Source organism: Wyeomyia smithii, chromosome 2, assembly GCF_029784165.1.
Source record: "Wyeomyia smithii strain HCP4-BCI-WySm-NY-G18 chromosome 2, ASM2978416v1, whole genome shotgun sequence".
NCBI classification, from domain to species: Eukaryota; Metazoa; Arthropoda; class Insecta; order Diptera; family Culicidae; genus Wyeomyia; species Wyeomyia smithii.
In genome coordinates this window covers 59310147-59324715 of record NC_073695.1, presented here as the reverse complement: position 1 = coordinate 59324715, position 14569 = coordinate 59310147, and positions in this window count along the sequence as shown.

Here is a 14569-nt window from a genome sequence, read left to right as displayed (position 1 = left end):
AGTAACGTGGAACATATGAATATGCATATGAATAAAACCAGAGTCGTTAAATGCAAAATGTTTTGAACAAACCCAATGTCTTTTTAATTGTTATTGATTCGATAATGTTTTTGGATGACCGGATTCATGAAAGTGAATCGATCAATTAATATTTGCATTAACCTAGTCAATATCAAAATCATCAGTATTGATTACTGGTTGCACTGCTTTAACGATAGCAGCGTTTTGAAAATATTACCAATACCAGTACACGCAAAACTTTTCCTTATTACTTTAGAAGCAATAGCGCAAAATTGCCTTTTGGGTAACAAATCCATTACTTAAAAGGCAATAAAATTCTTCCCAAGTCAAGTAACAACACATACTGTCATATATTTAGCACGTGTTACGGGAGTACGACTATCTAATAATGGTCGTTTCAACCACATGCAAATTTTTTTCTGTCGAAAAATGCCCCATCGCTCGTGTTGGCGTTCAGCCTGGCAGAGGCCTCACAAGTTTCTTCAATCTCCAATTCATCCGGTGTGCGTGTATTAGTTCGCTCGTTGTATGCATTCGGAGTAGCGAACAAATATGACAAGAGCTGCCAAGCAGCATTTTCCCCGTCATAGAGTATGCAAACGTTGATGATTTCAAAGACTTGAAATGCGCCTTAAAATGACATCACGATCTGTAAACAGCGTTAGAGAAAAACAAAAACATTCGCTTTCTTGCAAGCTATCTACAGCACATAATCATTGGTTCATGGAAACTCATTTGGACCTGTTTGAAAATACAAAACTTGCGCCCATCCAGAACAATATTCGCAACTTCGACAACTCTGGTCAGACATATTTCAATTTCAAGTAAACAGTGGGGGACGAAACGAAAGTGTTTCTAATTAGACATTTGAGGTTGATGGTTAAGATTCTGATTATGTGTGGATGAAGGGGAAAAAATGAACCAGATCGTTGCATCAATACAAATGCAGCGAGTGAAGTCTTGCTAACACATGCATTGCGGTGCTTGGCTGTATGTTCTCCTGCAGAAGCACATACAAGCGTGTGACCGTCATAATTTTTATTACTTTTGGTTTGTTACTTTTTATGTATATTGCACAGTCATAAGACACAAAAAGTAATAAAAAATTGCCCAAAAGTAATAAAATATTCCCCGTTTGCGTTGGGTGTACGAATCATCATGGCAATACTAGCACCGTGTAATGCTTCATTAGTGTGATGTTTTTGAGCCGCCCAATACATTGAACATTCGCACCAAATGCGTTATGAACAACACACATCCGTTGTACTGGTTCCAAAATAGCACAGGAGATGTGCTGATAAAACACAATATTGAAAAGGTTCCGCACCATTCAACTTTTGCGTGTACTTATTACTAAATGGCCGAATCACAGATTTCTTTGTTACATAATTTCAACTAACTCGATACACAAAATATGAACGTATTGAATAAAAAAACAATTCATTTTCGAGAACTTTTAGTGCCACTTTTTATTCAATTACTTGGAATTAATGTAGAACTGCGCTCACACATTATATTTTTTTTCAATTCAAAAACTCACTAATGATTATTTTTGTGTACACTCACTAGCGTAGCTCAGTACTTAGTGAACTTGGCTGCTTTGCCGCTTGTTTGACGGCTGTTTTTTGAGGTGCTCATATTCAACAACAAGCACGTTTAGAGAGAAATGAGAACATTCGCTGGCATAAAGAGGAGAGAAAACTCTCTTGGCCAGTATTTTTTGTTTTGTTTTTCATTCCCAGATCTGTTTGAAATGGAGTCGTAATAGAAAGCTTTCCGCAGACGCATTGTACAGTTCTAACTGAACTGCATAATAATTTTGGTAGAAAGTTCACGGTAAACCATTTTCAAAAAGAAAGTCTTACGGTTTCGGCTGGGTATAATTTTCTGCAAACCTCAACAACAATTCGCTAGGAAGATAGTGGAAGACTGGCCAAAGTAATGGACATAAAAGATTTAGTTCTTTTTGTCTAAATCATGGATCAGACATAGTGGTTTAGCTATCAATCAAGAAGTATACCAGAACGAAAGTTTGAACAAAATTTTGGTTCCATTTTTTCAAAAACCCTGTGGGTCATTCCATACGAAGTGACCACGAAAAAACACAAACTTGGACACGACCATCACAGATTTTGCTCAAAGTTGGGAGAATTATTCATCTACTGTCACTTTGGAAAAATCCCAAATTTGGTGTCGATTGGAATGCCCCCCGCTCTCCAGGACCCCCTGTTTATTGCAATGTCACGCATTATTTGTTCAAAATCACTTTTTTCTTTTTCTAATAGTACATAGACGTAAGATGTCCGAAAAATACTGATAGATGATTTTTAAAGAAAATAAACCTTCCAGAAAAAAAATAAGTTTTGACCGGAAGTGTTGCCAGATAAATTATTTTTGTATTTGAAAACTAAATTTACATTTTTAGGCAAATGCAGCCATTTTCATTTTAAATTTGATAATTTCATCGTGTTCCTTGGAAAATTTCACATAAGAAACAACTTTCATCCCGAGGTAATATGAGCCAATCTCGAGATATAACATTTTTACGAAAAAAGTTCTTAACTTCGTAATTATTTTTTTTTCACAATTTATAGACGTAAGACACCCGGAAAATAGTGATAGGTGAATTTTGTAGAAAATAAACCAAGGAATCCAGAAAAAAACTAAATTTACATTTTTCGGCAAATGTAGCCATTTTTATTTTAAATTTGATAATTTCATCGTGTTTCTTGGAAAATTTCACAAAAAAAACAACTATCATCTCGAGGTAATGTGAGCCAATCTCGAGATATAACATTTTTACGAAAAAAGTTGTAAATTTCGTAATTATTTTATTTTATAATCTATAGACGTAAGAAAAATAGGTGAATTTTGAGGAAAATAAACCAAGGAATCCAGAAAAAATATTTTTTTTGCCCGGAAGTGTTGCCAGATAGGTTATTTTTGTATTTGAAAACTAAATTTGCAGTTTTCGGCAAATCCAGCTAATTTTATTTCAAATTTGATGGTTTCATCGCATTTCTTGGAAAATTTTACGTAAGAAACACTTATCATCCCGTGGTAATATGAGCTAATCTCGAGATATAGCATTTTTATGAAAATAGTTCTGAATTTCGTAATTAATTTTTTGTTGCTTTTTATGTGCAATTTTCCAAGAAACACGATGAAATTGTCAAATTTAAAATAAAAATTACTACATTTGCCGAAAAATGTAAATTTAGTTTTCATATACAAAAATAATTTATCCTGCAACACTTCCGGTCAAAACTTATATTTTTTCTGGATTCCTTGGTTTATTTTCTTCAAAAATCATCTATCAGTATTTTTCGGACATCTTACGTCTATGAATTGTAAGAAAAAGAAAAAAGAGATTTTTGTCAATAATTGCGCGACTTTGCAATAAGGAGGGGGGTCCTGGAGAGCGGGGGGTATTCCAATCAACACCAAAATTGGGATTTTTCCAACCAGACAGTAGATGAATAATTCCCCCAGCTTTGAACAAAATCTGTGATGGTCGTGTCCAAGTAGCATGTACACTTTGTATGGAATGACCCCTATACCAATGAAAGGTATATACTTTGGCCAGATAAAATATGATTACATTGCGTCAAAAAAAAAACACACACACACACAAACGTTTCTGAACAACCACCAGACTCCATTGATATCCGAAATTTGCAACACAACGAATCTACCTCAGTGTTGCCCAATCGAAGATTTCTTCGGGTTTTGAGTTCCTTGTTGTACAAAAACAACTGGAAAGCAAGAAACTGCAAACACTTGATTGGTAGAATCAAGAGATACATTCAGAAATTCGATGTGAATACCGTATAATGCTCTTATTCCGGCATCTTGACAAAGCTACGTCGACCAACCGATTCTGGGCCTTTTCCAAATAATTTTTTTTATTACAATGAATGTATCGAGTGTAATGAATCAGTTTTTGTTCTAGTATGCCAATTTTTTTTAAAGCATAAGAAAAGTTAAAAAAATGTAGTTGTCACCCGTTAATTTACTTTGCACACAACGTTTGTCCAAACAGTGTGTCCGTTCTCTTTTTCGAATTTCGTCATCCTATTACTTACGGCGTGCCGCCTGCTTGTTGCGTTAGTCCTCTGCCTCTCCGTTGGTATTCATGACAGTCACACGGTTTTTTTCATCACACAGGTAGCAGCGTCACATCGCTATTCCGTTCAATCGAATTTGCTAGTTACATTGTCTGACCGTGTTGGAATCAGCTGCTAGAGGTAATTAAACGACGAATTATCCCACGTCATCTGCAGTTGGCATTTCGCAATGGCGAGGAATTGTATAAGCTTTTATCCCGTGTCACTATTACCCAGGGAGGTTTGCTGCCGAACACCCAAGACAGAATTCGGTTAATTTTAAGTTTTGGAAGAATTGAAACGAACCGTCGGTAGTAAAACAGTAGTAAAAAGCAGTAAAAAAATGAGTTTTTGCCTATAAATAAATTTTTTTTTGCGGGTTTAAATTGATGCTTTTCGGTGAAACTAAACAACCTTTTTCTTATTTCTTTACGTTTCGACCTACTTGATTTCTTTCGGCCATCTTCAGAAACTTTATTGAATGAACAGAAAAACAGAGAAAAAAAAACAAAAAAAAAACAATTACAACAAATTTTAAATTTTTTTTATAGAGGTACACTCACTAGTTCGCTGCCTTGCGTTAATCCATCACAGCGCGCAATTTAAATCTACATTATTTTCCCCCCCGGGGTGGTCATCAGCTGTTACTTATGTCACTCCTTTGCGTTCGTTTCTCTTCCGTCGTCGTTGTGTGCGTTGTTGCTCGTTTTTTAGTTTGTATGCCAGGTTGTTGTATGTATTGGAGAAACCGTCCACTTCACGTTGTAGGTTCACTGTCGTTTTGCTGTTCATTTTTATGTGGAGCATTTCAGCAGATAGCCTGCTCGCATTGTTGTTGATTCTCTCTAGAATTCTCGTTCGAGAGAAGTCAAAACTGTGGCCATGCTCCAGAGTGTGCTGCGTGAGTCCCGTTGCTGATGTGTTAGTACGAATGGAGTTTTTATGTTGTCCAATGCGTTTTTCCAATGTTTGTGATGTTTGTCCTATGTAATGTTTGTCGTCACATGCGCCACATGGGATGCTGTACACAACATTTATTTGTTTCATTTTTGGTACAGCGTCCTTCAGTTTGGTGAAAACCACATTTTTCACCTTATCCGACGGCTTGAAAGACGCCGTGATGTCAAAATTTTTCAGCATCTTCCCCACCTTTTCACTGAGTCCCGGTACATACGGGAGCGAAACGTATTTCTTCGGTTGTTCGGTTTTTTGGTTGCCTTGGAGCGTGTTGTAGAGTAAGTGAACCCTTCTCTCCAGAGTCCGTTGAATTAGCGCCTCCGGGTAGTTGTTGTTACGCAGAATTTTTCTCGCGGTCTTTATGCTCTCTAACCTACTCTCCACATCCGTGAGTTTCAGTGCGCGATCGACGAGCGCAATGGCAGTGTTAACCTTGTGAGTATGTGGACTCTCCGAGTTATAGTCCAGATACCGACCATATTGCTGCTTCGGGAACCAGATCGTTGCTATTTTTCCTCCCTTTCTAATGAGCGTGAGATCTAAGAACCGAAGGGTGCCTTCGATCTCATTCTCTATTGTAAAATTAATTTTCTCGTGTCGAACAGCGAACTAGTGAGTGTACCTCTATAAAAAAATTTTAAAATTTGTTGTAATTGTTTTTTTTTTTGTTTTTTTTTTCTCTGTTTTTCTGTTCATTCAATAAAGTTTCTGAAGATGGCCGAAAGAAATCAAGTAGGTCGAAACGTAAAGAAATAAGAAAAAGGTTGTTTAGTTTCACCGAAAAGCATCAATTTAAACCCGGAAAATAAAACAAACGGTGATGAAAACAAGATTCAAACTATAAATAAAATTTGAAAATCGACATAACATTTTCATCGAGCACGATTTAGTTCCACCCACGCTGTTTAATTTCGATGGTGAAGTGGTGCTCTATCGCTAACTGTTTTCCAGCAACCTTCAACATTGTTTTCGAATTACTTAAACTCAATCGAACAATGCTTCAAGGCTATCAATCATTGATTAAAAAGAGAGTTATTACTGAAATTTACCGCTTCACATCATCATCATAATCATCAAATGCCACGCCTTCCCCCCTTAGTCCATGCAACTGCCTTAGTCCAGAAAAGTTGAGACAAGACTCAAAAAAAAAAATCATGCCTCATTGTATTTTGTATTTGTAGTAGACATTCTATCGACTGGATACACAAAAAATTGGCTTTAAAAAATGATTTGAAAACTGTGTTTGAATATTGTGAAAATAAGGATTTGAAAGGCTAGTTAAATGAAAGACAAAGAAATTTTATATATTTTCAGTAAGGCATACAAATACTTTAGAATTACTTAGCTTACGCATATGATCCTCATTAAATAGAGCGTTAACTGAGAGGTCATGTAATATTAGAACAGTTTTGTTGAAAATGGATTTATAGTAGACATGCTGTAAAAAGCTTTTTTTTGTAACTTTTACTCATTTTCACCCCCTTTTTAAAGACTGGAACGCGCAAAAATTTGTCAACAAAAAAATCGTTTCTTTCAGTCAAAATTCGTAATACAAAAATCTTCCTATTTTTATTTTGGAAGTTCAACTCACATATTTAAAGGAAAAAATGTTCGTTTATTATTTTGCTTTACCAAACCCAAACTGCCGTGCCTTCCGCTTAACCCCTTTCATTAAATTTTGTACAGTGGTCTTATCGACCTTATTCGTCGCCAAACGCCAGATAGATTTATTCTGCTGCTCGTTTTCGATGGATTTATAAGTTGTTTTGATATTCCGTTTGACCAAGTCTCAATACTGCTCGATAGGGCGGAAATCTGGGTTGTTAGGAGGGTTGTGGTCTTAAGGTACCACAACCACGTTGTTCGCATCGTACCACTCGATCGCCTTTTTTCCCATAGTGGCAGCTTGCCAAGTCCGATCAGAACAGCACATGCCTGTTACGTTGCTCTAGGAATGGTAGCAGCCGATTTTCCAGGCACTCCTGGACGTAGATTTCTTGATTGACGATTTCGTATTGATGGAAATACCGCTTTTTAGACCACACGTGCATATGGCCTGCCAGAAGAGGTATTTTTTCGAGAACTTCGATAGTTTGATGGTTTTGAAAATGTAGGCCACCTTCCCTTTTCCTGGTACGGTATAAAATTCCTGTCCCGGAAGCTGCTGGAAATCAACCTTTACATAAGTTTCGTCACCCACGGTCGAACTTTGTAAGCAGATTACAGTTTTACGGACCACCACTTTGCCGAGGTGTTTTGTTCGAAATCTGGGTTCACCACCTTCACCGTCTGTCACCGTGCGCCAACATCGACACACCGGATCGTTTCTTGGCCAGCTGCACATAAATATGTGAGACAATGAGCTTGCCAGTGAAGTACCTGATGGAAAGGTTAGGATTCCGCATATGATTCGCAGCCACCTTCTTTATCGTCGCTGCCACGTCTGAATTACGATTGCCGCCGTTTCCAGGCTTCCTGGCGGTCCACAGACGCTCCCCGAACACTTTTAAAATATATGTTACGGTTGATTTGGCCACATCCAGCAATTCTGTCAATTTGAGGTGCGAGAACGTCGAATTCTCTTGCTGCGCGAGCAAAATTTTGACACGCTGTTCCTCTTGCTTGGACGCCATTTTGAAATCTAGAGAGCAACCGGTGAAAACTCATTTTAGCAACCGTTGTATACACACTCAACTTTCAAATGCAACATTTCATGGTTTTTTAAATGCATTTTTAACAGAAATACACCAATTTGAAGTCGACTAATTTTCGCGCGTTCCAGTCTTTAATGATATTTCATGTTAAAAATCGGTTCTCAACGGCGGTGTCCGTACTGATGGTATTCTTACAATAAACCCCGCTGAAATCCGGTGTGTGCAACATGACCATAATTGTATTCGGAGGTCTTTCAAAACTGACTTCCAGTAGTCTGAAGACCACTTGAAAAATTTTCAGTACTAGTACACTATAGTCGCGTTTTACGCGGGGGATACGTGCCGCGTAAAAAGAAACTGCGTAAAAAAAAACCGCGTAAATTCCGGAATCCGCGTAACAAAAAACCGCGTAAATTCCGGAATCCGCGTAAAAAACCGCGTAAATTCCGGAATCCGCGTAAAAAAAACCATCGTTAATTTTGCATTCCGAGTGAAGGGGAACCGAAATCCGGGCAAAAAAAAATACCGCGTAAATTCCGGAATCCGCGTAAAAAAAACCGCGTAAATTCCGGAATCCGCGTGAAAAAACCGCGTAAATTCCGGAATCCGCGTAAAAAAGCCACGTAAAAAAAACCGCGTAAAAAGCGACCTTAGTGTACAGTATATTTTTCACTCAGTTCAAAACTGCTTTAAACTGAGTGAAAAATATTTTTGACAAAATAAGCGCTCAGTGTTCGTGTTGAAAAAAATCAAACTAAACGAAAGGAGGCCAATTCAAAAAAAAATATTATCAACTAAACTTTACTGAAGAATGTTTATACTTGAAATATTTTGTCACAAATAATAACATTCGAATTATATTGTTAGGACATAATGTTCGTTAGTTTCATTAGTCATTTCACATTCGCATACCGTATCGCTTGGTCGTACTTATTACACATCAAAGTGTTTAGGGCAACCTGGAATGCGCACAATAATTTACTCATAGTCTCAGATCTATTGCTAGCGCAAATGTTAAATATCTGAAGCTAAAATCTAAAATAAAAACTTAGAAAAGAAATTAAAGACTTAGTTCATTTAGCCTCGGACAAAGATGAAAAATAATTTACACCATCATAAGATTTGGTGTATAATATTCTTTCTCAATTCCAATTGAAAATGAAGTCACATGCAATTTGATTTAATTTCTTCCCAGATTTTTTTACCTGCAGAGATAATTTAAACTAACCTGAATGAAATTGAATCAATTATTAAAAATTTCAAAAATACGAAAGCACCTGGTGACAATGGAATCTTTAACATATTAATCAAACATCTCCCTGAGAGCAAAATGGAATTTTTAGTAAAATTTTTCAATTGCTGCTTCAAAATTGCATATTTTCCCAAATTATGAAAAAATGCAAAAATAACTCCAATTTTAAAGCCGGATGAGAATCCAGCTGAGGTTTCAAGTTATCGACCAATCAGTTTGCTTTCTTCAATAAATAAACTGTTTGAGAGAATTATTCTTAACAGGATTATGACATCATAATTTCAATTTCTGCAGATGAACAGTTTGGATTTCGCCATGAGCATTCCACAACTCAACAGTTGCTCAGAATTACTAATATGATACGAGCTAACAAATCTGAAAGTTATTCCATTCGACAGTGTTTGGCATAAAGGTTTGATTGCGAAATTGCAAACATTTAATTTTCCAATTTTCCTAATCAAAATTTTGAAAAAATATCTTACTGATCGAACTCTGCAGGTTGTATATCAGAATCCAAAATCTGATAGATTTCCTGCCAGAACAGGTGAGCCTCAAGGTTCTGTTTTGGGCCCAGTCCTGTACAACATAGTCACTTCAGATCTTCCTGATTGGCCTCCAGGATGCACAAAGTCATTGTTCTGCGATGACACAAGCATTTCCATAAAAGGAAAAAGTCTAAAAAAGTTTAGATATTTTTTCTTCCTACTTGTAAAAGTGGAGAAAAGAAGAAGAATCAAAGTGACATCTGGGGTCGATTTATGGCCATTTTGAAATTCGAGATGGTGCCGGATTCGTCGATTCTTCGTTTGCTTATGGGAAAACTTCCTTCCTTTTTCCTCTGAAGACTTTATGCACTTTCGACTTGGCTAGGGGCACCATAATTTACAGGAACGGTAAAAAGTTATAGTCTCTGCTTTTTATCGAGCTTTATACCTAGCTGATGTTTTTTTTATGTATTGATGTAAACTTGATTTTGCAGATTTCTGTTTCAATTTTTCTTTATTAATTTTACACAATTTTTTCATTCCTGATCTTATTTTTTTATCTCAATACATGAGCAGTTTGCTGAAGATTAGATAGATGCCCCTTTTTTTTATTTCGTATCAGTGCAGTTTCCGCTGTGACGTAAATTTGCATATATTTGTAACCAAATTTTGCATGAATTCTTTTATTTTATTTCTTTTTATTTTTTTGGTTTGGATTTTGCCTGATTCTTTGTTTCTAATTAAATCGTAGACTAAAAACGGGAATAAAATAATTAAACAGCAAACAGAAAAACTGGAAAAGCAACTTAAATACTGAAAAGACGCAGAATGTTTCCCCATATGGAGTTTCACAGAGTAACAATGCACGATTGCCAAGAACCATAACAAAATTTCTAGACTTTTTCTACGTTCGTCGCATATAAAATTTACGATATAATGATCAAATTGACAGAAAAGATCCATCAATCCATTAACCTTATCAAAAATACAATACTGTCTCCCTAATGATAACTTAGAAATTCAATTATATTCGGTTACCCCAACCCGGAATGATGATGATGATGTTTACAGCGAAGACTCATACGTTGGATCGCGCCTCTGGATTCGGAGGTACCTGCTTATTTCATTCTACTCGAATATGGAAAACAACCCTACACTCGAAAGGAAGTTTTTGGGTTCGATAGCAAATATAATGACATATTTTTTTTACTGACGGTAATAAACAACAGCAATTATCGTGCAAAAGTTTGACAAAAAAATGTTTATCTCGACTTATTGGTGGAAGAAAATTAGTGTGTATTTTTTTCGTGTTTCTGATACCAAAAAAAAGTGAATCCTGTCACTGCTGCAGATCCCGCGATGTTCGCTCTTGGCATATGTAATCATCCGTGTATTTCGTGTACCCCAACGCGCCCAGGCCGAAGGGAGGATACACAGTGAAAAATAAAAATGTGATCTGTCGTTGTCACTCTAACAATCGTTGATTTTACACCGTGCATGAGCAAGCCCTAGTAGAACTTGGAATGGGTCGGAAGGGAAAAAAATGTTTTACAGTGCAAAACCCGACGGATGTTTTCCACTTCAATTTGCGGGTGGATGGGAGGAAATTCCTCACTCGCGCCCGGGAACAAAGAGATGTACTGTGTGCTGCGCGTATATAATGCCCTAGTGGAAAAGGAATAAATCATGGTCTTTATTGCAATCATTGCTGTTATTATAGGCTTTTGGCAGGCATTCAGTTTATATGGGCTCTCGGTGCGTGTGGGTAACCGATCCGATGTGGCTCTTCGGTTGAATAATGACGGATTTTGGCCTGACAGCAGCAAAACCTCAACATATGTGTCCATTATGCGAAAAACTGATTGATGTTTGCATTGAAGCGGGCGAGCGTGTAACGGTAGTAGCTATCGCTTCTTATAATTAGTTATCGGTGGAGGAACAGTTCGTCAAAAATGGTACGTGATCGATCTCGATTTCAAATTTTCGGTTATATTTGGACAGATTTCCACTCACCTGTTTTGGGTACGAGTATTCAGTTATACTTCCTGAGCAGAGCCGTCATGTCTGTTGAATAAAGAGAGAGGTGATTGATAAGTAGATATTAGTTTTCATATTTCAGGTTTTTTTTTGGTTCTACTTTATCGCTAGTGATTTTGGTAGAAAAAACCTTATTGGCCTGACAGAGTAACAATGCAATAGTGACACTAGTTCATATACTTGAAAAAAAAAAGAAACATAACATGTTTGCATTGGTCACAAGTTGCAAGCCTCGGTGCTGAATTCGATTGTTATGGGATAAATCTGGAAGTGGCACGAAAAAAAAACTATGCTTCGCTTTACGCCTGCATAAAAGAATTTTGATATGCGGGTTTGTCGAAAAGTAACATGCAAAAAAAACGCTAGAGGTATAGTTTACAACTACTGTGTGCTACTTTTTTTTAGCGGCCATGAGCCGAGTGGAAGAGTCAGTGATGCAAGTGGTTATATCTGTTGTTCGCATTTCGGAATTGTACTATTTATTGACACGCAGAGTGAACACGTTTTTTGAAACCAACAACACCAAACTCGAATATAAATGGGTGGTTGATTTTTCGATACGGCGTGCAGTTCTGTAAAATTTTCTTGTATATCTCCGCTTCTATGTGACCTACTTGTATTTGTGGGGCATTTTTTCTTCATTTAATATTTATTTGACACGGCACAAATTGTGTTTTGTTTCGAACGATGGTAAGGGAATTGTGATACTAAAACTACAAACCTCAACATCAGGCTTTGGATGACTAAAACGGATTAAATAGTCTACTATTGATTAGTCGATTACATAACAATGAAAGACGTATGTAATAAAAACACTTTTTAGAGGAAAATTGGTAATAGACAAATATTTGAAACCTTGATTGCTCCTGGTTGTAAATGGTCTTCACGCGCGCCGTTAGCATGAGTACTCGGTTTTGACAAGAAAAATACTCGTCGTTCGTCTTCGTAATAAGTTTATTTCACGCAGAACATTATTCGATTCCGTCACTTACCACACTAACTTTTTCTTTCCGTCACAGACCAGAAGGTGCAAAGGTAAACTCGTTCCCAAACTTTGAAGGTAAACTCGTTCCCAAACTGTGATCAAAGATATTTCCTTTTTTTTCGTCTAGGTGTAATTTATTTCTTGCCACCGAGCAAGATCGCGCCAAATGACCTATGGTCGGATATCGACCATTTTTGATCTGAATGAAACTTTGCACACGTATTTGGCTTAGCAAACTTAGCATTTTTCACAGGTGGAGAGATTTTTTACACCCATGAGTTACATTCTAAAAGGGCGTATGGCATAGGTTTTATTCGAAGCATTGTAGCCCAGAAACCGTTGGTTGTATAGAAAAACTGTCTGAGAATGAGTTGTAGGGAATTAAAAATGCACCATTAAAAAAATATACACTGTACAAAAAAATTTTTTTTGACCAAAAAAAATTAAAAATAAACATTAAATTTCAATTAAAAGAAATAGAGTTGAATTTTTTTTTATCTTTTTTTTTTCAAAGAAACTTGACGTTAATACGCAACTTTTTAAAAAAGTCCAGGATGGAGAAATGAAAAATATTTATTTTATGGTAGATTAATTTTTTTATAAAAATTCTGTTTTAAACATTTTTCAAAATATTTGTATTCTGATGATTTTAAAAGATGCAGAGAGTCATTTTGAATCAAAACGCTCTTGGTAGTAAACATTCTAAAGGCATCGGTTTTCGAGTTATTTTTAATTTAAGCTCGAAAAATTATTAATATTTCGGAAAATACACGTTTTTCTTAATTTGTCCATGGTTCTCCAGCAAAAACCATACGTTCATTGGAATGCTTGATCAAAAATATACAATTCATTCTTTGACATTAAAACGAATACTAAAAATTGCTCGTTTGTGTTCTTTATTCTATGTTCTAGGCTCTATTTTCTGTGTTCTATGTTCTATGTTCTATGTTCTATGTTTTATGTTCTATGTTGTATGTTCTATGTTGTATGTTGTATGTTCTATGTTTTATGTTTTATGTTTTATGTTCTATGTTCTATGTTCTATGTTTTATGTTCTATGTTCTATGTTCTATGTTCTATGTTCTATGTTCTATGTTCTATGTTCTATGTTCTATGTTCTTTGTTCTATGTTCTATGTTTTATGTTTTATGTTCTATGTTCTATGTTCTATGTTCTATGTTCAATGTTCTATGTTCAATGTTATATGTTCTATGTTCTATGTTCTATGTTCTATGTTCTATGTTCTATGTTCTATGTTCTATGTTCTATGTTCTATGTTCTATGTTCTATGTTCTATGTCCTATGTTCTATGTTCTATGTTCTATGTTCTATGTTCTATGTTCTATGTTCTATGTTCTATGTTCTATGTTCTATGTTCTATGTTCTATGTTCTATGTTCTATGTTCTATGTTCTATGTTCTATGTTCTATGTTCTATGTTCTATGTTCTATGTTCTATGTTCTTTGTTCTATGTTCTATGTTCTATGTGCTATGTTCTATGTTCTATGTTCTATGTTCTATGTTCTATGTTCTATGTTCTATGTTCCATGCTCTATTTTCTATGTTCTATGTGCGATGTTCTATGTTCTATGTTCTATGTTCTATGTTCTATGTTCTATGTTCTATGTTCTATGTTCTATGTTCCATGCTCTATTTTCTATGTTCTATGTGCGATGTTCTATGTTCTATGTTCTATGTTATATGTTATATGTTATATGTTATATGTTATATGTTATATATTATATGTTATATGTTATATGTTATATGTAATATGTTATATGTTATATGTTATATGTTATATGTTATATGTTATATGTTATATGTTACATGTTATATGTTATATGTTATATGTTCTATGTTCTATGTTCTATGTTCTATGTTCTATGTTCTATGTTAAATGTTATATGTTATATGTTCTATGTTCTATGTTCTATGTTCTATATTACATGTTCTATGTTCTATGTAGCAATAAAGTTCTAAATGCAATAAAGATTCAAAATTTTGCAAGGAATGGTAAAAACACGACCAGAAAAGCCAAACACAAAATCGGAGTTAACCTGACATTGATCGCA